The following is a 27,905-nucleotide window of genomic DNA, read 5'->3' as shown; positions in this document are numbered from 1 at the left end:
TCACCCACAGAAGGTGTGCAGTGCAATAAAATTAGGTATCATGTTTCACTATATACAGAGTTATGGACCTTTGTTTAATTTCAATGCGGAAGTTTGTCCGGAGCATAAGTTCCATGCTATTTCACCTACGTTGACCAAACTTATCATATTTATATATATTGGGAAGGCGGAATCTCTCACACTAAAATCAGGTTTTGTGCCCTACTATATACAGAGTTATGGCCCTTTGTTTAATTTTAATACCGAAGTTTGTCCACGGTATAACTTCCATGTTATTTCACCTACGTTGACCAAACTTGCTCAAGTTTTAATGTATCTTGGGAAGTAGGAGTGTCGCATTCTAAATTCGGGTCTCGTGCCCTACTATATAAAGAGATATGGACCTTTGTTATTTTTTTACACTGGAGTTTTTCTTTTGGCTAATAAGGGGAGACATATGTTTTTGTTCACAAAAACAAAATTCTAGTTAAAAAGATTGTTGTTTGAATAATAAATTTAGAATTTTAAGAATAATTAATGTGACTACATCGGTAATAATAACATTTACTGTACATATTGAGACGTAACTGGTGTTACAGATAAAGTGTCGAATATAATGACAGTAATGTAGGTGAAGCCAGTTTACTCTTCACACTACGAGTTCGTTTTTCTCGTAGATATATGGCGGTTTTCGACAAGGAATTTATAATCTGTGTTATCAAATATGACACACAATTTGGCGTCAGGTTTTTTATACAGAAAAACGATATGACAACTCCGTATCACCATGTTTATATTTCTGGGTGATAACAGACAGTGTCCTATCACTCCGACTGGGAGATTTGTTAGTTTACTAACGGGGAAAAGTTCCCGAAATCCTGATTATTGTGTTTATCTAAAACATATAAAATCTTCCACCTTAAAAACTACGCTTGATAGATAACCATGGTAACCAACTATCTATTATTAAAGTCGCTCTATTTTGTCTGGCGAATTCATGCAGAAATTATTATTATGACTGAGACATAGTATGTTAAACACCACTACTTACATCAGAATAGTGTATAAGGAAGGATTATATTGTTCCAGTTTGGCAGAGGAACATTTTGACAGTCTTGACATCCAAGAGCATCCCAATGTGCACAAGTTCTAGCTATTTTTTCTCCTGAATTAGCCCTTTTCACATGGCCATGGCTATGGAAGAATGGAGATGATACGTTTTGAAAATCTGATGACATTTATTTTCCTTAAAAAACAAGAATGTTATGAGCTACTTGTATTTCATTAATCACACAGAACTGGAAATAAACATCACAGTTCCTCTTCGTCCGCTTCACATCCTGAAATGTATATACAAAATAACATTAATTGTCACTCCACTACCTAACATTGCGACAAACATTCTATGTTCAATTTCACGATTGTTAATTTTCTTGTTCTCCAAAGTAACAGACTCATGCTCGAGTTTATATGACTGAGATGATTCGTTACACAAGAGTCTGCTCTTGTTGTTCAGTAGACTTTTTAGTTAAAGCATGTTGTCAGTACCAGCATTGTCTGGATAGATACATCTTTTGACCAATAAATACCTTTGCCAGAGCCTGTTCTAAGTACCAGCATTGTCTGGTAGATACATCTTTTGACCAATAAATACCTTTACCAGAGCCTGTTCTAAGTACCAAGGTTTTATCGATAAAAAACCCAGTCTTTCGATCAATATCTCAGGCAAAGAGTTTTTAAGTAATAGGGTTTTCGGGAAAGATTCATCCTGTTTACCAATACATTCTTAGACAGAACATTTTTGAGTACCGGGGCTTTCTGGTAAAACACATCTTTTGATCAGTTAACATCAGAGCGTTTTCTAAGTAATAGTGTTTTCTGTATAGACCCAGGGTTAGATTCGACCTACATTAAACAGTACTGCGGCCATCTCTGTCGCCCTAGATACTTACCTGGATTTGACTTAGGCTACCTTTTCAGAACTCATGGATTTACCTCTTTTTATTGTTGAGGTTCTGTGTGTGTCCTTGTTTTTGTGTGCCCTTAGTTTTTGTGCTATTTTCGTATCGATTATGAGTCCCGTTTTGTCCCTGTATATTGTTTCTATAGTATATTTCTTTCCTCAAATTATGTTTCACATAACAGGTATGATTTTTACATAGAATAACACATTTTTTGTGTATATTTTATGCCTCACAACCTATATCGTGTTAGACCTACAGCCTATTAGGTGGGACCTAAGACTGTAACCATCAGACTGTGCTGCCTCTAAGTCGGGTGAAGACAATGCTCACTAGTCTGCTTGTTATTATCGACGTTGACCTAAATCTACTACTGTATACTTAGTGTTAAATCCTGTCATATATTGAGAATATTGTGCATTTAGTTTCAGAATTTTACACGGTTGAGTAGATCAGAATCCTTCTGAAAATGACAGGCTTTAATTATTAAGAAATAAATGGCGCACACTAAGATGTAATGTTTTGTAGTACCATGTGTAATATCTTTATACATCCGTTTTCGAGACACTGAAACGTTTCTGACTGACACTTTAAGCCAGTTTACTGGACATTTTATCGTCTGAAGATGTCAAATTGATAACTTCAATATGGAATTCTCCAGCCAACGTAATAAGTATGATGCGAAAACTGTAGCGGTTCAAAACAGTTCTTTATTCGTACTTTAAGATTCTTGGACAATATGAATAGGAGCATTGTAAGGAGACATAGCAACATCATACCGAGCTAAGAAGTGCAATTGTTGTATGTATTCGATCGTGAAAAAAAGATACTGTATACGGGAACGGAAACTCAAAGTGCATTGTAGTTAGATATTAAAAATAATAATCGTACTTGGCATTGCATTCGCCTAAAAATACGAGCATTCGTTTTCTATCTGTTCCAATCAAACATACAATAATAAACACTTGCAGAAAAGAATATCTACGAGAACACAACCTATTGACAGTATACAGTTATTTCACGGCTGTTTGTGGAAAACAAATCAGATGTTCAGTGGTGTTGTGTAAGTAGTGCCCGAACCATGTCTCGAAACATCAGGGTACAATCGTATTTCAATTTCAATAAATGTTATTGTCAAAGGACAAATGGATTGGGCAGCAGGCATAGCCTGTGTAAGCCCTTTCCAAACATAGTAACAAACAGTGGTACAAGCAAAGACATAGACATTAGAACACATATAAACAAGTTGGTATTATCAAATTAATAATCAAATTAGGGGAAACAACTACTAATACTCATTTTTATTATAATTGAATCTAATGGTTTAAATTCTAACCATTTATTTTGATACCGAAAAGACATATAAATTATATATATATATATACATATTATGAAGAGAAAAGAAAAATAATTTGTTGATGGAGCTGTATGTATAAATATTTGATGGGATTTAATTAAAAAAGTCCATTGTATCACACAGGGTACACTCGTATCGAGATATTAATTTGACCGTGATATCGGTTGGCTTGCAACGTGCTTAAGCTTCATTATTAATCTTATGTGGTTTTCGTCTTGTTAATTTGCAATTCGATCCTTATAATGTTGTATTGTTTGGATGAAAAATGCAATAAAGATAAATCGAGGTGAATAGTTTATCAGTACGCCAAAATGACAAAGATGCTTTTATTGACAGACAGTTGTCACGCGTTAGGGGGATTTGAGCGCGCCGAAACAAGACTTACCTTTTGGGTTTACCTTCATATTACATCTCACCAGGGGATAGTATTTAAAGATAACAGGTACATGAAAAATACATTATACAAGTATCTATTTTATGCAATCTTGCGAGTATCTATCGTGAAACGGAGGGTGAAGCTATATTGTTTCTGACACAGAAGAGTACAGAAAGGTGAACCGTTTTAAATGATAGGGATTAGAGGCTATAGTTATAATCCGTGGATCTAAGGCGTGGTGTGATACAAAGTTAGACGCCTGGAGTGATTCCCTGTATTGTAAGACGTGTATAATATTCTACAAATACAAGCTATCTGATAAGGAGATGAAAAGGCATTACATGTACCATTTTGTTGCTTTTATTGGTTTTATCATTGCCAAATGCCAACCTTATCGAAATCCGTATTAAATTTCAAATTTTACAAATTATTTTTGAGACGCAGCATAATTGTTAAGCTTTTTTATCGACATTCTAGAGAAAAGTTAGCGCTATGGTAATCCTTTGAAGAATAGACTTTCACACCCAACTTGAAAGCGGAACGCTTCATAAAGGTATCGCTATTTATCTGAACATTTATCCTGTACAACGCTGTAGACTTGGTGATTTCTTCATATATTTGATTGTTGGATCAGAAACGAATCTTATATGGGTTTTGTTTTCTGTACAACAGATACTCACTTTTTAATTATAATCCAACCAATTCAAACATAGTTTTATTGGTAAAATCAACGAATATTAATCATATTTTTCATTCATTAATCTAATCTATGTAAGCATTTTAGAAACGCTGATATTTTATGAGACGTCATTCTTACGCTAGGACGAATTGTCTGTACCTGGACGTTGTGTGTGTACATTTGTAAGGTATTGAACAGACTTACATTGAAATGAGTATATTAGATCACATCGAACAGAAATGAACTAGTTTCATAATGTTTAATGACGATCAATTTAACAGAAAACTGTTTTAAACCATGATAAATGAAGTCGGGGAGTGACTGTCTGTGTAAGATTGTACCGTCAATAAATGTTATGTTTTATAACGGCAGCGCTCCGTCACTCGGTACTCGGTGAAACACACGCTGGTTTTAAGGCCGTATCGCCAGTGTTGCTGTGCTGTGTTGTTTAAATTTGTCAGGCATTAACTGTTTTACGATTTTATCTTTGTTTCAATGTAAGTCTGTCCATGTCGATTTAAATGTAGAATTATTGTATATTTGATAAGCACGTACTTTATGTAATGTTCCTGAGGGGAATTTCGGGGAAATTGAAGATCTAACCAACTGTTTGATCTTCATGCTAAAAGAATTTTACAAAAGTAGACGATTAATTTATAGTTCTTTAATGTGTTTTTCAGGATAATCCAAAGATGAACAATGTAGCTGGAGAATTTCTAATACTTTGAAAAGGTGGCCCCTAAAAAGGCGCCTCTTACATAAAACCCAGCAGCGCAGCGGTTACCTGTCAGCTTTAGTAATGTGTGTCGGCATTCAATTCTAGATTTCGCGTAAGGAGGATAAACAAAAATAAAATGTATGTTCGAATCAAAGTAGAATTTGACAAGAACACATTTAAACATATATTTTTATTACAGTTTCGGGTAAATGAAACTGAAGGCGTTCACGGGCGTGTGAAACTCGACGATCCTCTGCAGTAATCCGGTACAAAAAAACTAGATTATTACTTACTTATTACGTATTTGATCTACAATGAAAATCCGCTCTTAGTGTAAATTCCTCCGCCTGACATAAACACAAAACGATGTATGCATATAGATAGTAGGCAGGTATCATGAACTCTTGCCGTCTATTGGACATCATATTTCATGTTTCCCGAGCCGAGGGAAGGTAATATAAACACATTGTACCTTCTTAAAACTTAAATAAAGATTTTGTTGTACTGCAAAACAAATTGGGTCTAACAAAAATACAATAACCAATTTCAAATTGATGGCGTGACAGTGGAACATCTGTGCCAAGGTGGCGACAGAAAACTAAATAATATACATGCTAGACTGAGATATCGGTGTTGTTCTCTCAAATACAATCTTTCGTCTTTGATTTGTGTTTCGGTGTACACCAAAGCGTCTAGCAACAGCATTTTGGGCAACACCAGCCTGAATCTTTCCAAACGCTTGGTTTTGAACAGTTTCGCTCACCCCAGGCGTAGCTTACCAATTACGAACACCAGGAATGTTATCGCCGGTCACGTTTACAGAGCTTTAAAAAGGGTACATACGTCAAGAAGAGTGAATCCATGTTCATCTCTTGTTAATTACATTGAAACCTAGGGATTCGACTTCGTTTTAAATTATACAGCTACCGTTTACGTTCGTAAGAAGAAACGTGATTCAAATACACTTGAGATTTGTTGAAATGTATTCGTCCATGGGACGTACAGCCACATCTAGTAACTTAATGTACTGGTGCTCCTCATACGAGTCCTATCAATAATGAGCCCGTGCTGTCTTTAAAGAGTCAATTGAGATATCTGTGGTAGATATTAATAGAACCCAGCAGATCTCTCGAAACGCCATGGTCGGTAAGCGTTAAACGAAGGGTAGCGAGCGAGCACCTTGGCTCATTCCCCACACTGTCAATTAAATTCATTGGTTTCCGGCCAATTTACTGCCTCAACCACTTGAAGATCGCTGAAAAATATAGGAAAAATTAGCAAAGGTGCCTAGCTTCAAAGGGCCAAGGTTTAATTGTCACACTGTCTGGATTATATTAAACAGAAATTGGGAAAATATCGTGATCCGTGCCAATATAACCGCCTAGCAGTGCATTGACCTAACACACTATGATATTTTGATATTTGTTGTGATCAATATTTACAAAATATAATATCTACATCCTACGTCTCTTTTTTTGCATCTAGATTATATCATTTTTGTCGATATTTGCTAATAATTTGGCATATATTTTGAAAATAACGAGACAGTCGACCACGCCTAACATGTTTACGCGGAGACTCGGCCACAGAAATGTTGTGATGTTTTATTATGGGTTTATAAATAGAAACACATATATTCGGTATGAGTCAGCAGACGGCATGAAACGATGTTTTTGATCGCTAGAGATTAGAACAAGGAGAATTCATCATATTTTGTTCTGCCTAGCAGGTACCACGTGTAATCGTTGACATTATGTAGAACTAACCTAAAAGTTAGATTATATATCTGCGTATCAACTGAATCGGGGATAAAAACATGAAATAGCTTTAATATATTTATCCAGCAAAAGCAGCGATAGTCCAAAAGAATTTAATTGGGATCTGGCATGTATCTTCATTGTAACTGAAATTACATGCATATATAACTATTTTTCCTCACACAAACACTTGCCATATACTCGTTATGTTATGTATCCCGATATTTTATATATATACATCATTTGTAAGGTATTGACCTCTTCTTATTTTAAACAATTTTCAGCTTTTTAAGAACTATATGGGCTTTAGCCACAATCACACCTTGCCGTATTACATACAATAAATACAATGCTGAAAAATACGTGCCTTCGACTCAATACTTTATTCATACGGCGAATTGAACCGATGAACATTATTCCATATGTCAAAACAGACATTAAATTGAGTGGTATTGTGTTTTTTGTACACTAACGTATCATACAGACCCATTGCGGTTCCCCGGGGGTCAGTTGATCGTTCGCGTTACAGTGTAGGTGGGATTCACTGACCCGTGGTGTTGTGTACGGATGTTCGCAAAAACACGCGGCTTTCACTTATAAAGGAAACCATCCGGATCTTACTGTCCCAGATTCAGCATAGACAAACGATTAAGTGGGGAAGGCTTTTTATTTGGTTTCCGCGAGAATACGAAGGTCATCCTCCACACCCCGAAGTGACAGACACGTATTCCCCAAGTATACGGAAAGATAGAAAATAGACTTCAGAATGTATTCCAAATAAGAGAATGAAATCTGTTCGTAACAAGATGAAATATTATGATGGACGAACACTGAACAGTGTCAAACACCTGGGCGATTTCTTACTGTACAGAGCATCAGAGCAAGGAAAAGTAGGCTGTGACTCAGTGATATACATTATCGTTTAAAATCATAAAATATTACAAAAAACTGTACCACAAAATCTTCCATATCTTCAAAACTTAACGAGGCGTATATCTAAGAGGCAAGTGTCTGGGTCGCCTAAAACTTATCGGTCAGTGCCTTGACCGTACTACTACCCCATACAGCTCGAATGTGATGAACTTGTCATGGATATACTGACATGGTTTAACAGCAACGTGTAATGTAATCGAATATCGTTTTTACAGAATTCCCTAAAAAGCTAGTAGCTACTTATAGCACACTATCTCATAGGAGTACTCGTGTTCAACATTGGGAGTTCTAAATGATATATCTTATTTTTTAGTAACACCCAATATCGCCAGCTATGTAAAAAAAAGCTTAAAATACGTCACTGACTTGATAAACGGGACTCAGATGATACGAGAATACACACGGTAGATATAAACATGTAAACTATAGGGTAGACACTTGTTGAAATATCTACCTTTATCGAGAATTCCTGTTATGTGTTAAGTCCTATCTGGCGCGATCATATCTCTGACTGATTTACTCTATATATACGTTATAACACTGTTGTATCACTTTTATCCGACACCGACACTTTCAACGGGGCCTTCTGTACAAGAAATTATAAAAAATTATTCCAACAAAATTGTACTTTACTCGAAACTAAGATCCTCTCCAAGCAATCCCCTCACTTAAGAGATCACCAGTATCTCCTATCGTCATTAAGTGGTTTTCTGCAAACTTGTTCTATTCAGAGACCGTCTCTTTTAATAAGAGACAACTTTGAGTCTGTCCTGCGGTATTTTCACTTATACTGCCGTCACACCGGACTGGCGTCCTTACCGCGTCCTAAACTGTCATATTTTGGAGAACGCCGATGGTCGCATTGAGAACGCCAATGATTTTTCTAAAATAAATCCAGATTTCGAGTCAGCCGTCACACCGGAGTTCTGTGCTCTGCGATCTGTGTATGTACACGGCGTTCCCAACACGACCTTACCGCGTTCTTACTGCGTCCTTGGAGTTTCTATTGAGTTTACACGGCGTCACTGCGGCGTCCATACGGCGATCAGCGGCGACCCAACTGCGACCCCACTGCGTTCTTAGCGAAATATCCGCCCTGACATCGCGGTAAGGACGCCATAGACGTGATGGGGTCGTGGTAAGACCCCCATAGACGTGGTAAGGACGCAGTAAGGTCGCCATTGGTTCCCCCGATCCTTTTCTCCGCGTTTACATGGCGACTCTACCACGTCTGTACTACGTTCCTTTGGCGTTGTTCGGGTTCCTACTGCGATGCTACGGCGACCATGGCGACCTCAGGGCGATCCCACGGCGTCCTGAGCCAGGACGCGCTCAGGTCGCCGAACCTCGGCGTTTACTTTGAACATGTCCAAAGTAAAAGCCGTCGCTCTGCGACCTTCGGCGTCCTTGGGGTCCCCACGGCGTCTTGATGCGTTCTCACCACGACCCTACGGCGTCCATGGCGTCCCTTCCACGTCCTGGGTCGCCGTAGGGACGCCGTAGGGACGCCAGTACGGTGTGACGGCTGTATTTGGACGGATTTAACTTTTTATAGATGCTTCGCTCAATTGTATCTCTTTGACTACTGGTCATTTGCTTAGCTACTTGTCTTTTTTTAAAATGCCATTTTACAATGATTCCTTAGATGTTGTATTAGCATAATTTCACCGATATTTCGCCTTCCTTCTGTGTGATCTTCTGTACATAGAAGGACCAAATCTGTTGATATTAACGCTAGTGCACACAGCAAAAATGACATGAACGATATTAATTCGGGTTTGGACACCATGGTAGCATTGAAAGGTTTCAAATGGAGTTCATTGCATATTACAAATGTGATCAGAACTTTCAGTTTAAAGAATGTATTTGTTACAAACATTGTGGCCTCACAAGACGACCATATACAAAAGACGCTTTAGGTGACAAGTAACTTGATTAATATGATGTAATATCGCACGTCGGATAAAATTGTCGAATTAAGTTATTAATAAACATATGTAACGTGCACTTGGTGACCCCCTATTAGACGATAGAGGGTCAGTGAAATTTCTTAGGGGGTAATATGGTCATTACCCGTCGATTTTCGCCTTCGCTTCGTATGTTCAAAGTCGTATTACTAAACAAGAGCCACTTGTTCCTTCGGCCTCACCCCCTATATATTTTACTGACTCTCTATGATTCTGTAGTAGGTCAGTAACAAACCATATGTAACTAATACTATTAACACACCAGGTAAATGATGAGGAAAAAAACACATTCTTAATGTCATTTAAATTTTTGTAAATGATAACTTTTGAAAGTCAGTTGGTTGTTCTCAGATAGGTAATAACTGTTTGATTCAAATATGAAAATTATTAGCCTCTGATCACCTTCAATGTGAATTTTTGAAACCAAGGGTTGCAATTCACTTATAACGATATTGAAAAGGCAGAAATGTCGGGTCAAATTCACCATCTGGGTTGAATGTTGTACCATATTTACACAACGAAAATGATTCTAAATGACTTAATTTGATAACAAAATCTTTTGTTAATTAGAAATAATTTCAAACATTTAGCTCTTCTGTTTTTTTGTTTTTATCATTTAGCAGTTTCAAAACTTTCATTAAAAAACGGCAAACGTAATGATTACTTTGTTTTGAGAAATAAAGACCATGCAAGCGGTTTGAAGCAGGATACAATGCTACAAAATTATTAATTAATAATATGATATCAAAACGTACAATGCAACAGAAACTCATATGAAAACTCTAAACGTGCTAAAGATGTGAAATGTGTAGTTTAACAGGTGCTCGTCAGGGCGATCTTTTTTTGCTTTAAATGTCTGAAGCGAACATTATTTATTCGGTTTCCTGCTCCTTTACTTGACTTGTAAAATGGTTTGTAAAATTTCAGATAGAAATAGGGCAAAATAATTACCCATCTTTGAATGTTTTAAACATTGAAGTCTATTATTAATGTCATCAAAATTGGCAATTTCCATTGGTTTGTAAATCGTATAGGTTTCAATGAAAAGGTGAAATTTAGGAAGCAGACAGGTTTTGAATTTGAAAATTTTCTAAATTATTAATAAAATATTTTTATATCATATTATTGCAACGTTGACAAAGGCAAAAAAAAATATTCCCAAGCGGGGAATCGAACCCCGGCCGCCGCGGTGAGAGCGCGGAATCCTAACCACTAGACCACTTGGGACATGCAAGTTCCAGTGAAAAGTGTGCTCCAAATGTAATGGTTAACTTGAAATATTTTTTCTGCATTTTACAATTACAGTGTTATAGTATTAATAAGTTCTTCTTACTCACATTTTTGTGTGTGTTATCTTAAGTAAACTAATTGATAAACGGCATGTGTTATCGCCGGGACTACACTGTTATTATTTGTGGTATCAATGAGACTGTTTACAGTGTTGTCCAGGGATCCCACATAACACCTGTATAGGCTACACCTGTATATATACACCCGACGATATATATATATATATATATATATATAAATACTGTAGAAGTAACAATTGCCGTCAGTCTATAAATAGTTACTGTACTATACTACACAAGGGCCATGGCTGCACCTCCGTTTATTAAAATATTGTTCCAGGACTGGTTACGTAAAAGGGACTTCGATAAACTGCCTTAGGCTATTTTCAGTTACTGCAGTACAGATGTACTTGATAGCTATCTTACCAATCGCTTTGATTATTAAGTTATAAAATGATATCGAATTTTCAATAACGCTTAACACAAATTTGATTCTTTTCACAATGTATTGTACAGACAAAAGTTTCCTTGTTTTTAAAACCTACTCAAACATTTTTCACAATTGTTATCTATAAAGAAAAAATAAAATGTAATAACGCTAACAGAAAATATGAACACGGCCCAGTAATTTTTAGCTATCGATAATGTCTGTAATAGACAAAGAGAATTGTCTGATCTATAGGGTGTAACAAACCCTTGCCGGGGTAATACATATGATAAAGTAAATATGTAGTTGATCGATACCGTTATGAATTCTCCTTTGATTACCGTTTAAACGCTCCTAATCGATGTCTGAGGTTGCTGTTTATCAACACCTCTCAGATACCGTAACTACATGCCTGGAATGTGATCAGTTTCCGTGCCTAAATGCCCTGTCTACAAGTGACGTTAACGTTACGTTTGTGCTACGGTTCGTTTACTGTCGGTATTGCTGCCAATGAAGATAACTTTTACTACCCTGCCAAGAGGAGTGTAACAATCAGTATACAATACCACTAATAGATATGTACGTCTAGAGAGATGTTTAGTTTAAACAGATTTTATTGCAATATAATTACAAAAGGATTGGACACAAGTTATTGCAACTTATAAACGCCCTTTCCATAACGGTTTACAACATATAAATATAATGCAATTTCTAATAATACATAAATAAATTTACAACAAACACATACTTCAGATTTTTGTCTGACTTATTTCATGATTAAAACTATAGATTAAGATAACAAACTTATAACAATGATATATAACAAACTTATCAAGCTTATAACAATGTTGACCCAGTTGGACTATAAACACATTCATTACGCACTACAAATTGTTCATCTCAATCCTGAAAAACTTTCCTCTTCCGTAACCACGCAGATCCTCTTCTTTTCCGTAGTCTTTCATCTTAATAATACCAGCTGGGCCAACAATGTTATCTTAGCAGTTGAATAAGTAATAGCACAATACAAAACAATTAAATAAATAGCGTTGTGCATTTTTCTTTAAAATCTTTTGCTAGATTTAATGAAATTATGAACGTATACAAAGACTTCCGAATTTGTGTCAAGCGACAAGTCTTCATTTCCAAATAAAAGCAAATCTAAATCACATGGTACCTCTAAACTCAAATCATTTACTCGCTGAAAAAGGATGTTTCTTTCAATACTATAACGGCGACATTGAAAGAAAAAGTGATAAACATTTTCACAAATACCCAGAGAGAGATGATGTGTGTATGTACGTCCAGAGAGGTGACGTGTGTATGTACGCCCGAAGAGAAGTAGTGTGTATGTACGTCCGAAGAGATGACGTGTGTATGTACGTCAAGAGAGGTGACGTGTGTATTTACGTCCGAAGAGATGTAGCGTGTATGTACGTCCGAAGAGTTGATGTGTGTATGTACGTCCAGAGAGAGGATTTGTGTATGTACGTCCAGAGTGATGATGTGTGTGTACGCACAGAAAGGTGGCGTGTGTATGTACGTCCAGAGAGATGATGTGTATGTACGTCCAGAGAGATGATGTGTGTGTACGCCCAGAAAGGTGGCGTGTGTATGTACGTCCAGAGAGATGATGTGTATGTACGTCCAGAGAGATGATGTGTGTGTACGCCCAGAGAGGTGACGTGTGTATGTACGTCCGAAGAGATGTAGTGTGTATGTACGTCCGAAGAGATGATGTGTATATGTACGTCCGAAGAGATGATGTGTGTATGTACGTCCGAAGAGATGATGTGTGTATGTACGTCCAGAGAGATGATGTGTGTAGGTACGTCCAGAGAGATGATTTGTGTATGTACGTCCAGAGAGATGATGTGTGTATGTACGTCCGAAGAGATGATGTGTGTATGTACGTCCGAAGAGATGATGTGTGTATGTACGCCCAGAGAGGTGACGTGTGTAGGTACGTCCGAAGAGATGAAGTGCGTATGTACGTCCGAAGAGATGATGTGTGTATGTACGTCCGAAGAGATGATGTGTGTATGTACGTCCAGAGAGATGATGTGTGTGTACGCCCAGAGAGATGATGTGTGTAGGTACGTACAGAGAGGTGATGTGTGTAGGTACGTACAGTGAGGTGATGTGTGTAGGTACGTACAGTGAGGTGATGTGTGTATGTACGTCCGAAGAGATGACGTGTGTATGTACGCCCAGAGATGATGTGTATGTATAAGTCCAGAGAGATGACGTTTGTATATACGCCCAGAGAGATGATGTGTGTGTACGCCCAGAGAGGTGATGTGTGTATATACGTACAGTGAGGTGATGTGTGTATGTACGTCCAGTGAGGTGACGTGTGTATGTACGTCCAGAGAGGTGACGTGTGTATGTACGTACAGTGAGGTGATGTGTGTATGTACGTCCAGAGAGGTGACGTGTGTATGTACGTACAGTGAGGTGATGTGTGTATATACGTACAGTGAGGTGATGTGTGTATGTACGTCCGAAGAGATGACGTGTGTATGTACGCCCAGAGATGATGTGTATGCAAGTCCAGAGAGGTGACGTTTGTATATACGTCCAGAGAGGTGATGTGTGTATGTACGTCCAGAGAGGTGACGTGTGTATGTACGTACAGTGAGGTGATGTGTGTATATACGTACAGTGAGGTGATGTGTGTGTGTACGCCCAGAGAGGTGACGTGTGTATGTACGTCCAGAGAGACGACGTGTATGTACGCCCAGAGATGATGTGTGTATGTACGTCCAGAGAGATGATGTGTATGTTCGTCCAGAGAGATGATGTGTGTAGGTACGTACAGTGAGGTGATGTGTGTATGTACGTCCGAAGAGATGACGTGTGTATGTACGCCCAGAGATGATGTGTATGTATAAGTCCAGAGAGGTGACGGTTGTATATACGTCCAGAGAGATGATGTGTGTGTACGCCCAGAGAGGTGACGTGTGTATGTACGTACAGTGAGGTGATGTGTGTATATACGTACAGTGATGTGATGTGTGTGTGTACGCCCAGAGAGATGATGTGTGTATATACGTCCAGAGAGATGATGTGTGCGTGTACGCCCAGAGATGATGTGTGTATGTACGTCCAGAGAGATGATGTGTATGTACGTCCAGAGAGATGATGTGTGTGTACGCCCAGAGAGGGGACGTGTGTATGTACGTCCAGAGAGGTGATGTGTGTATGTACGTCCAGAGAGGTGACGTGTGTATGTACGTCCAGAGAGGTGATGTGTGTATGTACGCCCAGAGAGATGACGTGTGTATGTACGTCAAGAGAGGTGACGTGTGTATGTACGTCCAGAGAGGTGATGTGTGTATATACGTCCAGAGAGGTGATGTGTGTATGTACGTCCAGAGAGGTGACGTTTGTATGTACGCCCAGAGAGATGACGTTTGTATATACGTCCAGAGATATGATGTGTGCGTGTACGCCCAGAGATGATGTGTGTAGGTAAGTCCAGAGAGGTGATGTGTGTATGTAAGTCCAGAGAGATGACGTTTGTATATACGTCCAGAGAGGTGATGTGTGTATGTACGTCCAAGGAGGTGACGTGTGTATGTACGTCCAGAGAGGTGATGTGTGTATGTACGTCCGAAGAGATGACGTGTGTATGTACGCCCAGAGATGATGTGTATGTAAGTCCAGAGAGGTGACGTTTGTATATACGTCCAGAGAGGTGATGTGTGTATGTACGTCCAGAGAGGCGACGTGTGTATGTACGTACAGTGAGGTGATGTGTGTATATACGTACAGTGAGGTGATGTGTGTGTGTACGCCCAGAGAGGTGACGTGTGTATGTACGTCCAGAGAGACGACGTGTATGTACGCCCAGAGAGATGACGTGTATGTATAAGTCCAGAGAGGTGACGTGTGTATGTACGTCCAGAGAGGTGATGTGTGTATGTACGTCCGAAGAGATGACGTGTGTATGTACGCCCAGAGATGATGTGTATGTAAGTCCAGAGAGGTGACGTTTGTATATACGTCCAGAGAGGTGATGTGTGTATGTACGTCCAGAGAGGCGACGTGTGTATGTACGTACAGTGAGGTGATGTGTGTATATACGTACAGTGAGGTGATGTGTGTGTGTACGCCCAGAGAGGTGACGTGTGTATGTACGTCCAGAGAGACGACGTGTATGTACGCCCAGAGAGATGACGTGTATGTATAAGTCCAGAGAGGTGACGTTTGTATATACGTCCAGAGAGGTGATGTGTGTATGTACGTCCGAAGAGATGACGTGTGTATGTACGCCCAGAGATGATGTGTATGTAAGTCCAGAGAGGTGACGTTTGTATATACGTCCAGAGAGGTGATGTGTGTATGTACGTCCAGAGAGGCGACGTGTGTATGTACGTACAGTGAGGTGATGTGTGTATATACGTACAGTGAGGTGATGTGTGTGTGTACGCCCAGAGAGGTGACGTGTGTATGTACGTCCAGAGAGACGACGTGTATGTACGCCCAGAGAGATGACGTGTATGTATAAGTCCAGAGAGGTGACGTTTGTATATACGTCCAGAGAGGTGATGTGTGTATGTACGTCCGAAGAGATGACGTGTGTATGTACGCCCAGAGATGATGTGTATGTAAGTCCAGAGAGGTGACGTTTGTATATACGTCCAGAGAGGTGATGTGTGTATGTACGTCCAGAGAGGCGACGTGTGTATGTACGTACAGTGAGGTGATGTGTGTATATACGTACAGTGAGGTGATGTGTGTGTGTACGCCCAGAGAGGTGACGTGTGTATGTACGTCCAGAGAGACGACGTGTATGTACGCCCAGAGAGATGACGTGTATGTATAAGTCCAGAGAGGTGACGTTTGTATATACGTCCAGAGAGGTGATGTGTGTATGTACGTCCGAAGAGATGACGTGTGTATGTACGCCCAGAGATGATGTGTATGTAAGTCCAGAGAGGTGACGTTTGTATATACGTCCAGAGAGGTGATGTGTGTATGTACGTCCAGAGAGGCGACGTGTGTATGTACGTACAGTGAGGTGATGTGTGTATATACGTACAGTGAGGTGATGTGTGTGTGTACGCCCAGAGAGGTGACGTGTGTATGTACGTCCAGAGAGACGACGTGTATGTACGCCCAGAGAGATGACGTGTATGTATAAGTCCAGAGAGGTGACGTTTGTATATACGTCCAGAGAGGTGATGTGTGTATGTACGTCCGAAGAGATGACGTGTGTATGTACGCCCAGAGATGATGTGTATGTAAGTCCAGAGAGGTGACGTTTGTATATACGTCCAGAGAGGTGATGTGTGTATGTACGTCCAGAGAGGCGACGTGTGTATGTACGTACAGTGAGGTGATGTGTGTATATACGTACAGTGAGGTGATGTGTGTGTGTAAGTCCAGAGAGGTGACGTGTGTATGTACGTCCAGAGAGGTGATGTGTGTATGTACGTCCGAAGAGATGACGTGTGTATGTACGCCCAGAGATGATGTGTATGTAAGTCCAGAGAGGTGACGTTTGTATATACGTCCAGTGAGGTGATGTGTGTATGTACGTCCAGAGAGGCGACGTGTGTATGTACGTACAGTGAGGTGATGTGTGTATATACGTACAGTGAGGTGATGTGTGTGTGTACGCCCAGAGAGGTGACGTGTGTATGTACGTCCAGAGAGACGACGTGTATGTACGCCCAGAGAGATGACGTGTATGTATAAGTCCAGAGAGGTGACGTTTGTATATACGTCCAGAGAGGTGATGTGTGTATGTACGTCCGAAGAGATGACGTGTGTATGTACGCCCAGAGATGATGTGTATGTAAGTCCAGAGAGGTGACGTTTGTATATACGTCCAGAGAGGTGATGTGTGTATGTACGTCCAGAGAGGCGACGTGTGTATGTACGTACAGTGAGGTGATGTGTGTATATACGTACAGTGAGGTGATGTGTGTGTGTACGCCCAGAGAGGTGACGTGTGTATGTACGTCCAGAGAGACGACGTGTATGTACGCCTAGAGAGATGAGGTGTATGTATAAGTCCAGAGAGGTGACGTTTGTATATACGTCCAGATGTGTGTATATACGTACAGTGAGGGGATGTGTGTGTGTACGCCCAGAGAGGTGACGTGTGGATGTACGTCCAGAGAGGCGACGTGTGCATGTACGTCCAGAGAGGTGACGTTGTGTATGTACGCCCGGAGAGATGACGTTTGTATATACGTCCAGATGTGTGTATATACGTACAGTGAGGGGATGTGTGTGTGTACGCCCAGAGAGGTGACCTGTGTATGTACGTCCAGAGAGACGATGTGTATGTACGCCTAGAGAGATGAGGTGTATGTATAAGTCCAGAGAGGTGACGTTTGTATGTAAGTCCGAAGAGATGACGTGTGTATGTACGCCCAAAGATGATGTGTATGTAAGTCCAGAGAGGTGACGTTTGTATGTAAGTCCGAAGAGATGACGTGTGTATTATGTTCGTCCAGAGAGATGATGTGTGTATGTACGTCCGGAGAGATGACGTGTGTATGTACGTCCAGAGAGGTGACGTGTGTATATACGTACAGTGAGGTGATGTGTGTATATACGTCCAGAGAGGTGACGTGTGTATATACGTCCAGAGGGGTGATGTGTGTATGTATGTCCAGAGAGGTGACGTGTGTATGTACGTCCAGAGAGGTGATTTGTGTATGTACGTCCAGATAAATGAAGTGGGTATGTACATCCACAGTGGTGACGTGTGTATGTACGTCCAGAGAGGCGACGTGTGTATGTACGTCCAGAGAGGTGACGTGTGTATGTACGTCCAAAGAGGTGACGTGGGTATGTACGTCCAGATAGGTGACGTTGGTATAAAAGTCCATAGAGGTGACATGTTTATGTACGTCCAGAGAGATGATGTGTGTATGAACGTCCAAAGAGGTGATTTGTGTATGTACGCCCATATAAAAGATGTGTGTATGTACGCCCAGATAAATGAAGTGGGTATGTACCTCCAGAGAGGTGACGTTGGTATGTACGTCCAGACAGGTGACTTGGGTATGTACGTCCAGAGAGGTGACGTGTGTATGTACGTCCAGAGAGGTGACGTGTGTATGTACGCCCAGAGAGGTGATGTGGGTATGTACATCCAGAGAGGTGACGTGTGTATGTACGTCCAGAGAGGTGACGTTTGTATGTAAGTATCAGAGATATGACGTGTGTATATGCGTCCAGAGAGGTTATGTGTGTATGTACGTCCAGAGATATGACGTGTGTATATGCGTCCAGAGAGGTGATGTGTGTATGTACGTCCAGAGAGGTGACGTGTATATACGCCGAGATAGATGATGTGTGTTTGTACGTCCAGAGATATGATGTGTGTTTGTACGTGCAGAGAGGCGACGTGTGTGTATGTACGTCCAGAGAGATGATGTGTGTATGTACGTCCAGAGAGGTGACGTTTGTATGTAAGTCCAGAGATATGACGTGTGTATATGCGTCCAGAGAGGTGATGTGTGTATGTACGTCCAGAGAGGCGATGTGTGTATGTACGTCCAGAGAGGTGACGTGTGTATGTAAGTCCAGAGATATAACGTGTGTATATGCGTCCAGCGAGGTGATGTGTGTATGTACGTCCAGAGAGGTGATGTGTGTATGTACGTCCAGAGAGGTGACGTGTGTATATACGTCAAGAGACATGACGTGTGCATGTACGTCCAGAGAGGTGACGTGTGTATATACGTACAGTGAGGTGATGTGTGTATATACGTCCAGAGAGGTGATGTGTGTATGTACGTCCAGAGAGGTGATGTGTGTATGTACGTCCAGAGATATGATGTTTGTATGTTCCTCCAGAGACATGACGTGTGTATGTACGTCCAGAGAGGTGACGTGTGTATGAAAGTCCATAGAGGTGACGTGTGTATGTACGTCCAGAGTTGCTGATGTGTGTATTATACGCCCAGAGAGATGACGTGGTTATGCACGTTCAAAGAGGTACGTCCGGAGAGATATGTTATAGGAATTTTCCAAGGAAATTTACGTCCAGAAACAGGGGTGACGCGCATATGCACGTCCAGAGATGCGTCGACATAATTTGTGTCGTTATCATTAATGGTTTAACACTGAGTTACACAAGTCTAACCTGTCCGAACCTAACACCACAAAGACCAGCAGTTTCGATCGAAATATCTGAAAATGTTAATGCAGTTGGTATGGCTAATGTAGATGAGCGTTTATACTTTATACAATTATCCAAATCATACAGGGTTTGTTTCAGACAGGCTGTACTGGTATTCCAAATGTTATAAGTATGAATTAGTCATGCATAAACTGAAATGTCTGGCGATGAGATTACCCACTCGGAGCGGAGTCACCCGAGGTTTGCCGATTGTGAGATTACCTACCCCTTTGGATGTTCTTTTCTATCAGAACACAACATTTTGTCACACGAGTACTTTCAAACCAATTAAATCAACATATAAAACTGCACAAAAATTGGCACAGATACGAGTGTTCCAGTTAGCTACAGTACATTAAAGTGGGAGATGTTTGCTTGAATTTGAACTTCGCACTGCATGCCAAACAACTGGAGCATCTAATGAAAGTTTAGTTAGTTCCGAATATCGTTATGTAAAACTGCTACCTTTGTCAGGATTTATTATGAACTAGTTTAGTTTTTCTTGACTTTATAACGAAGATAAGGAATTCCATTGTCCTGCTGTACGTGTGAATTATATGATCATATGTACAACATAACACAATGTGACACTGGTATTTTACTTGTATGTTAGCACATACAGGTCTTCAACACTTAAAGGCTGTCTGTTAAACTCACTCAAAGCTACCACTTACCACTCGAGATTCATTCCAGTTTATCAAGAATTCATTAACGTGTTAAGTGATATTAAAGCACGGTTACGTCATACAACGATATCTATTTCGGCGTTTTGAAGTTGTTGCTTTCTTGTCGTTTTAAATGACTTCTTTAGCGAACTTTTACCGACGCATATGTCAACACCTTTAGACCTGTATGTGGATGACGTATGATCGGTTCAGTGATGACGTAATGGGGGTATATCTATACAATAGGTGGCAGACTGACAACGTAGACGGCTAAACACATTCAGCTAAACACATTCCAATGCATCAAAATATTTTGTATTTAAATTAACAAAAGGAAGAAGGCTGTCACCTTATTCTGCAGATGAACTGTTAACATTTGTGTACTATGCTGTCTCTAGTCCTGAAATGTGACTAAGACGATGTTGAGATACATGTAGTTATTATCGTGTAACACTATGTCCATTTCACTGTTTATTTGTAATCTCTTAAAGGAGGAATAAAAATATTCGATTGAATGACAGTATAGTTACATTTTTTCTATCGTTCAAAGCATATAAAACCGCCTTTATTTGACCTTAGTCGCTGCTAGGACATTTAACTCCAAACAAATAATCAAATCAAACCCGACTTATTGTATTAGTCATCATCTGATTGGGCTATGAACATTATCTTTGAATCCATCAGCTAGCTTTAAACTTCTGTAACTGTATGAACAGACAGCTCCATTGACATTGAAGTGTAATTGCCAACATATCTTCTCAACACAATCTCGGTTCTCTGTTTCTGAGTTTATATTATACCCGATATTTAATGAATGGCATACCACACACCAGAGTTAACGACGCGTGTTCTACCTACAATATAAATATAAACATTACCACAATTACCAATATCGTAACCTCGCCTCATTTTTTCCCTGGCTATTTACATAAGAACACCAGGGGTCTATATAATACTATGCTAATTGATTACAAACTCGCAATAAGCTGCTCGCGATCGTTTATCCCGCTACATTAAATAAATTTGTACGGATTAAGATTTGGCGCCAAGTCAGCAGGGTTGATGATGCTGAGGGAGCTGGTGTGAGTCAGAGAGTGAAGAATAGTGGTTTGGGAAACAGCCAATCCACTCCGACCCCTATCTTGTCTCTCTATCAAACAGAAAAACTAAAACGTCACGGACACATGCGCTTGTTAGCTTTCAATTATTGACATGTAACTTATTTGTTGTATTTTGCCAAAGTTATACTCAAGCAGCTGGCAACCCTTGCTTTCCTGTTATTGTCATTAATTAGATAATATTAATTCAAGATTAAAAAAAAAGAAACATAGGGAAAACAAGAAATAGGGCATTTATTTATATTGAGGAACAACAGAAAAAGTTTACTAATTTGTTAAATTTTAATTTTGAATTGGTTTTGAACAAACTACAAAATACACAGATCGTGAAAACTAACCAGTCAGTAAGGTGTAGAGATAGTTATCAGACCACGTCACTGTTAGTCACATTCTACACACTATCTGTGGTTAAACGTTATATATGTTCTCCAGACTCTCCCTCCTGCTGTTTCCTTCATTGATAAATCTACTTCGATCTTCTTTCGAACGTTTTATCAACCTTTATCCGGATATGACGTCGAGAGTTCTGACTTAGGGTCGAATCTGCGGTTAATTGTCAATCACTACGATCTGATAACGGTTTCCACAACACACATATCAAGATTAAGAAAGAAACAAGATTTGTTTCACTCGTTTTCTTAGCAAAGACAATATTTGTTTACCAGCATAGTAGAAACAGCGATATGACCACACAATAAATGGCGTGTAACTCGTGTTTACATCAACGTCAAGTCTGAAGGTCATCAACGTCAAGTCTGAAGGTCATCAACGTCAAGTCTTAAGGTCATCAACGTCAAGCTTAAGTATATGTCTGATGTCATCAACAAGTTTAATGGTAATTATTTAATATAATATATTATTTTCATTTTATTAATATCTTTTTGAAAAGTAGTCAATTTTGATCATTAGAATTGATCTTTATTTGATAGTACGCATATATGTCAATGTTGATCACTTACACACTTACATATAGAAACAGTTTCATATACATGTATATGGAGAGTGCAACTATAGCTATTTATAATAACCTGGTTCTTCTCGAATTTGCAATTTTTACATGTTTCCCTAAGTTCGCTATTTCTATGTATTTTTCACACTCAGCAGTCCAATTTATACATGCTTGGCTTATTAATGTAGTAAATTTTGAAAACGTTTGCTCGCAAATCAGGATAGACTGGGCATGTGACCGTGAATGTGGATGGTTCACCTACAAAATCTCGTGAGGATGGTATCTGTTTATTAGGAATGTCATCGTAGACGTGATACAGGTATTACTGTACGACCAATTCTCCTTTCTAAAAAAAACTTCCAACATACGAAAGCAATTAGCTTTCACAAATAGTTATACTATATCTTGAATTAAACTTCTCACAAATCAGTAGATTTCAGGGAGAGATTTTACGATGACACTTATGGCCAACAGGTTTCAAGTACCACACCAATTAGCTTCACGTGCAACGCGAGCACAGGTTAGTTGTTATGTAATTTTTTAAACATGTACATGTATTTTTAAAAATTCCTTCACGTTTTTCACGTATCTGTTTGTAACTCTTTGAAAAAACCACCTAAGTATATTGTACATGCAAACATGCCGATGCGTAAACAAAACGTGATGTAAAACACCAGAACCATGACTCATAGTTGTAGTTTATCAGCTTGACCATCCTCTCTTTGTTCAAAAGAATATTCTTTCGGGTTTATTCCTAGCAGGTGTGTTGGTGTTATTTGCATGATATATTCTCCCTGTTGAATCGTTAGATATATAAAGTAAACTTCTCAATGCATGCATGCACAAGATTATATATGTTTGCTGGCCCTGCCAGGGACGGGATCAGTTGAGACCACTGGACACTGTTTCTTTATTAAAACAGAACAGTTTGAATAATTTGTTGTATTTATTACTTACCCGGTGAATCTTTCTCTAGTGACCGCCAGTGTCCAGGCTATACAATACAAGGCCAAGTTTTTCACTGTAATAATAAATGCTGTATGTGTACTGAATAGGACAAGTACTTCCCACGTGTCATTTTTACAACAATTGATATATCGTTCATAAAAAGTATATGTATGCATAGGTTTTGTATGTCTGTATCTATGTGACTAGAATTCCTAGAGAACGTATTTATATCTATATATATACATTTCTACTGAACTTGGCCTCAATATACCTTCTAAACATTTTAAAGATTATTTTTCAATTAAATTTTCAGTTGGCGTATGAATATTCTGTTATTCCGCGGAGCGCGGGAAGTAGTTCTATTTTAAAATAGATAATTTTCAATTTGTTAGGGGGGTTTTGTCAGAGGTTTCCAACTAAATTAAAAACTATTAATTTACATCTTCATTTGGTTTTTTTCGTTGTTTTCAATGCAAACAAGTTATACATTTTATCAGGACGACGTCTCACAGTGAGTTATGACGTCATAAACTTGAGTACCTTCCATGGTGATAGACTTACACAAGACCGATATTTTAGAAATTATCCAAAAAAATATTAATAACGCACTGAATGTAAATATAAGGATAGAGTCCTGTTTTTTCAACTAGAACTAGAATTCCTAGAGAACGTATGTATATCTATGTGACTAGAATTCCTAGATAACGTATGTCTATCTATGTAACTAGAATTCCTAGAGAACGTACATATATCTATGTGACTAGAGAACGCACGTATATCTATGTGACTGTTGTATACTGTTAAAATGATATAAGTCATTAGGCACATGTCCTAGATGTATATATTCCTATCTATCCTGGACATTGAGAGGTTAATGGTTAATGTCTATTCTACCACAATACCGTATTGTGGTAGAATAGACATTAACCTTACACGCTGTGTTATTTAACTCTCAGATCATTGTATAAGCATGCAGACTGTTTGATAAATATGAGGTATACACCACAAGTGGTATATGATTTTCCAGAGTTTTTATTGGTCGAGAAGATGAACCATGACTGGACGACTTTTTTCACGCGCTTTTTGCCGCCTGCTGTTTTGTTTACGTCGTCTAGCTGCTGTCGACATCCGCCAAATGTTGGTGACTTTTGTGAGGTTATGCGAGTGGAAATGGGGGTTATTAAGGCATTATCAAAAGAAGATGATACTTAAAGATTTGATCGCTAGTTTCAGGCAAAATTTCTCCAGACGCTCGATATCGTTTCGACGTCATACCGTCGCGTGTCCAGGTCGTGAAACCCAAACAACAAGATCTGTCACAGTGTCGGAAAATATTTCGTTCTCCCCACGTCCCGTTATCAATATCTGGAGGGCCTGTCTATGGCGGAACACTCACTATAAACGTCAACCATAGAACCGTCACGAAGAAACGCCCCAGGTCTATGGTTTTAGACATTGACAGCGATTAGTTCGTCTTCAACACTTGGCGGGAGGTAGACTTCGTACGATATGCTTACGCGCATATAGTCCGTGGTTAATTTATATCAATGTTTAAAGTCGTTCATCTATTATATTTTTTTCATGAAGTTGTTTCCGAAACATTAATTTTGAAAATGATTTAATTTGTAAAAGAAAAAGAGTCATTTTTTAATATTAATGAGTGACCTTTTACATATGGATCATATCACTACGCCAGCCATATTCAAATAATACTCCATCTGTTTCCGACTGAGATTGTGGTAGAAACAGAAACCACGACTCGTGGTTGTTGAGTATGGTATTTATTTCACTCTCGTTAGTTAATTTTCAAAAGTTATAGAAAGGCACTCGCTAAAGCTCGTGTCTTTTGTAACTTTTGAAAATTAACTAACTCGAGTGAAATAAATACCATATGCAACAACCACTCGTTGTGTAACCTCTATTTATAAAATTGTACAGTTATGAAAAATACTGACATTAACAACTTCATTCCATAATTCATTTACATCAAAACTGCAGCGTCAACGAAATTCAAATCCCCAGACTCCCCTTCTCACAAGTTTCACGTTCGGAACAAGCGTAGATCATACAACACGTTAGGCTGCTATTAAAGCATAAAGCTTTCAGTTGTAAAAACATAAAAAAAAGTATTCTCTTTAAAAGCATATCAAAGACAACTATATATGCAGCCTCATGGAATGGAAGATTACGATGTTACCAATAAAATGGAATTTCATTTCTGTAAACGTCATTTGCCCGAGATTCTGCAGTACAGTGGCACCAGTTCCCCCTGTCAATGTGTTCAAGTCGAGATTTACTTCACAAAAATGAATAATCAATTAAATTATCTGTATACGAGCATCAGACATACGCTCGCGTTCATCCTCACTCGAACCCCCGGGGACAAATCTTCTGAGGGTTTCTTCATTTGCCTCCATACCTCGCCCAACAATTTTCCAGGATGCATATTCGCCTTCATTGTCATCCTTAATTATGTAACTGATATTTAAAAATGAATATATTCCTGATACGTGTATATAATCTGTAATTTTCTTCTGATGTTACATATATAACGTGCCTATGCGTATGATAGAAGCCCGGTTATTAACTGATAAACAAATACCAGGCTTTGATCAAGTTTTGTTGTAGGGCGTCAAGCTGATCCACAAAATCGACTTGCGGGGTGTCAGCGTTCTGTGTCGGTATAGTACTGTGTATTAGAGTACGACTGTACTGGTAGGGTGGGGAGGAGGTGAAACATTCTTCTTCTTTATGATGTTAACTATAGTGCTGAGGAAAACAGGGGAGGGGGAGTAGACGTGTAAGCATTTGTAATTCTAGTGATTATTTGGAACGGAGGAGTAGACCCATTATCGGTCATTCTGGAGAGGATAAGAACTGTTTGTGAAGATATCTAAATATTATTACTGATCATAGTACACTTTTAAAAAGGAAGGAGGAGGAGGAGGAGGAGGAGGAGTTATAAAAATGTTCAAGAACCTGCTCGATTTTGTCATATGTCTGTACCTGGTATATTGATTAACATCGTTCCAAATACTGGCCTCCGGACATAACACAGTCAGACATAGGAGTAACTACTAGAGCTTAGTCTGTGAGAATGTCTGTAGGACAGGTTATATACCCCGCCGACAATGTAACAATTAACACAGCTCCAAAATACCAAAAATAATGTTTGCTCACTAAACGGTTTTAATGAATTCCTGAAGTCATCCGTTTGAAGAAAATTTCTTTAATGCATCAGTTGTACCTATTATACATTCTTAAAGAGTGTAACAGTCACTTGATCAGAACAAATTAGCGAGGCCTATCCCGGAGATTAAATACTTAACAATCTTCTGTAACGAGCGCACCTGTCTAACATGTAACCCGCCGAGACTAGGGTGACGGCTCGAGAACGATAGGAGTACACTGCGCTAACAGGTGGGGACTGCAATACGGCAACACACCACCAAGTCCACCCAAAAGTAGTAACTGTTCACCGTCATGATGCTATTTTGATGATGACATTGTTTGTCCATTTTTACACCGCGAGTTTTCTATTGTTAGTACTTGGGTACTGTACACTGTAGTCACTACTGAATGGGGGGCAGTGGCGGATCCAGAGGGGTTTTCTGGGCTTCAGGAAACCCCCCCACCCTGAGAATTTTCTTTAAAAATCATGTATTTTCACCACTTTCCTTATTTTTTCCCCACATGGAAACCCCCCCAGATAGGTGTCTGGATCCGCCACTGGGGTGGGGGGGCTTACTGTGGAAGGAAACTGGAGTACCGGATAAAGCCCACGTGGTCGGGCAGGATGAGGTGACCCCATACCTTTTCACGTCCGATTGGGGAATCGAACCCTGGCCGCCTTGGTGAAAAGCAAGTGCACTATCCATTGCGCCACCCGACCACCAATCGACTGAAACAATCAATTCGACAATTGTTCAGCATGAACACGGTTTTATGAAGTGTTTTTGTATCAAGAATATTTACTCCAAAACTTCCGATATTTCGTTGTTACGAAAATGATCACAGGTGCAACAAGTTAAAGTGATTCAGGTATCCGTATCTCATTAATTACAGTGATGGATTATTTCGGGATACTTCAAATCAGAAAACATTTCAGTTCCAACATATGTAGATGCTGACTGCGTAAAGGATATGTTTTGCCATCTGATTGGAATCTAGGATCCGAGTTAATCCTCACCAGAGAACTTTAGTTTTTCTGGAAATACATGAGACGTAAAAGATTAAGTTTGGTACCATCCAGAAATACGAACCTGTTTCCTCCCTGCCCACCGCTGAGCACGGATCACGGAATGATTAGTAGGGTCGCGTTCGTTTCACCGTCTTCCCTAGGATTTCGGATAGCCTGTTATCGCATAATGTTTCGCTGCGTGGGAAGATAGAATACACGAAAAGCTAACACGTTGTGTATTGATAATGTTCAAACACCGTGGAATGAATTTGTCTAAGATAGCGATCGATATAAGAATATTTAAAGCAATTTTTCATGAACTTCATCGATATTACTAAATACAGTTAAGCTTGATTATATTAACAAATTGAAGACAAATTAAAATTGTCAGAAAATTAAGCGTTTGGAGTAAGACTATTGCTATCTCCTTATGTTTGCCCATCTGTCTGTGAG

The 27,905-nt window shown here is 39.3% G+C and overlaps 1 long non-coding RNA gene and 1 other non-coding gene across 2 annotated transcripts; both read right to left on the bottom strand.

The window, feature by feature from the left end:
* Positions 1–1,217: 1,217 nt before the first annotated feature.
* On the bottom strand, positions 1,218–27,552 carry LOC110467209. The gene is made up of 3 exons (XR_002464829.1): positions 27,086–27,552; positions 23,282–23,345; positions 1,218–1,319 (listed from the first exon to the last, which is right to left on the bottom strand). It is a non-coding gene; the product is annotated as an uncharacterized LOC110467209 (long non-coding RNA).
* Trnae-cuc lies at positions 10,883–10,954 on the bottom strand. Its single transcript has one exon. It is a non-coding gene; the product is annotated as a tRNA-Glu (tRNA).
* Positions 27,553–27,905: the final 353 nt, after the last annotated feature.

The sequence above is a fragment of the Mizuhopecten yessoensis genome, unplaced genomic scaffold (genome assembly GCF_002113885.1).
Source record: "Mizuhopecten yessoensis strain PY_sf001 unplaced genomic scaffold, ASM211388v2 scaffold11165, whole genome shotgun sequence".
NCBI lineage: Eukaryota > Metazoa > Mollusca > Bivalvia > Pectinida > Pectinidae > Mizuhopecten > Mizuhopecten yessoensis.
This window is presented reverse-complemented; position numbering and strand designations above follow the sequence as displayed.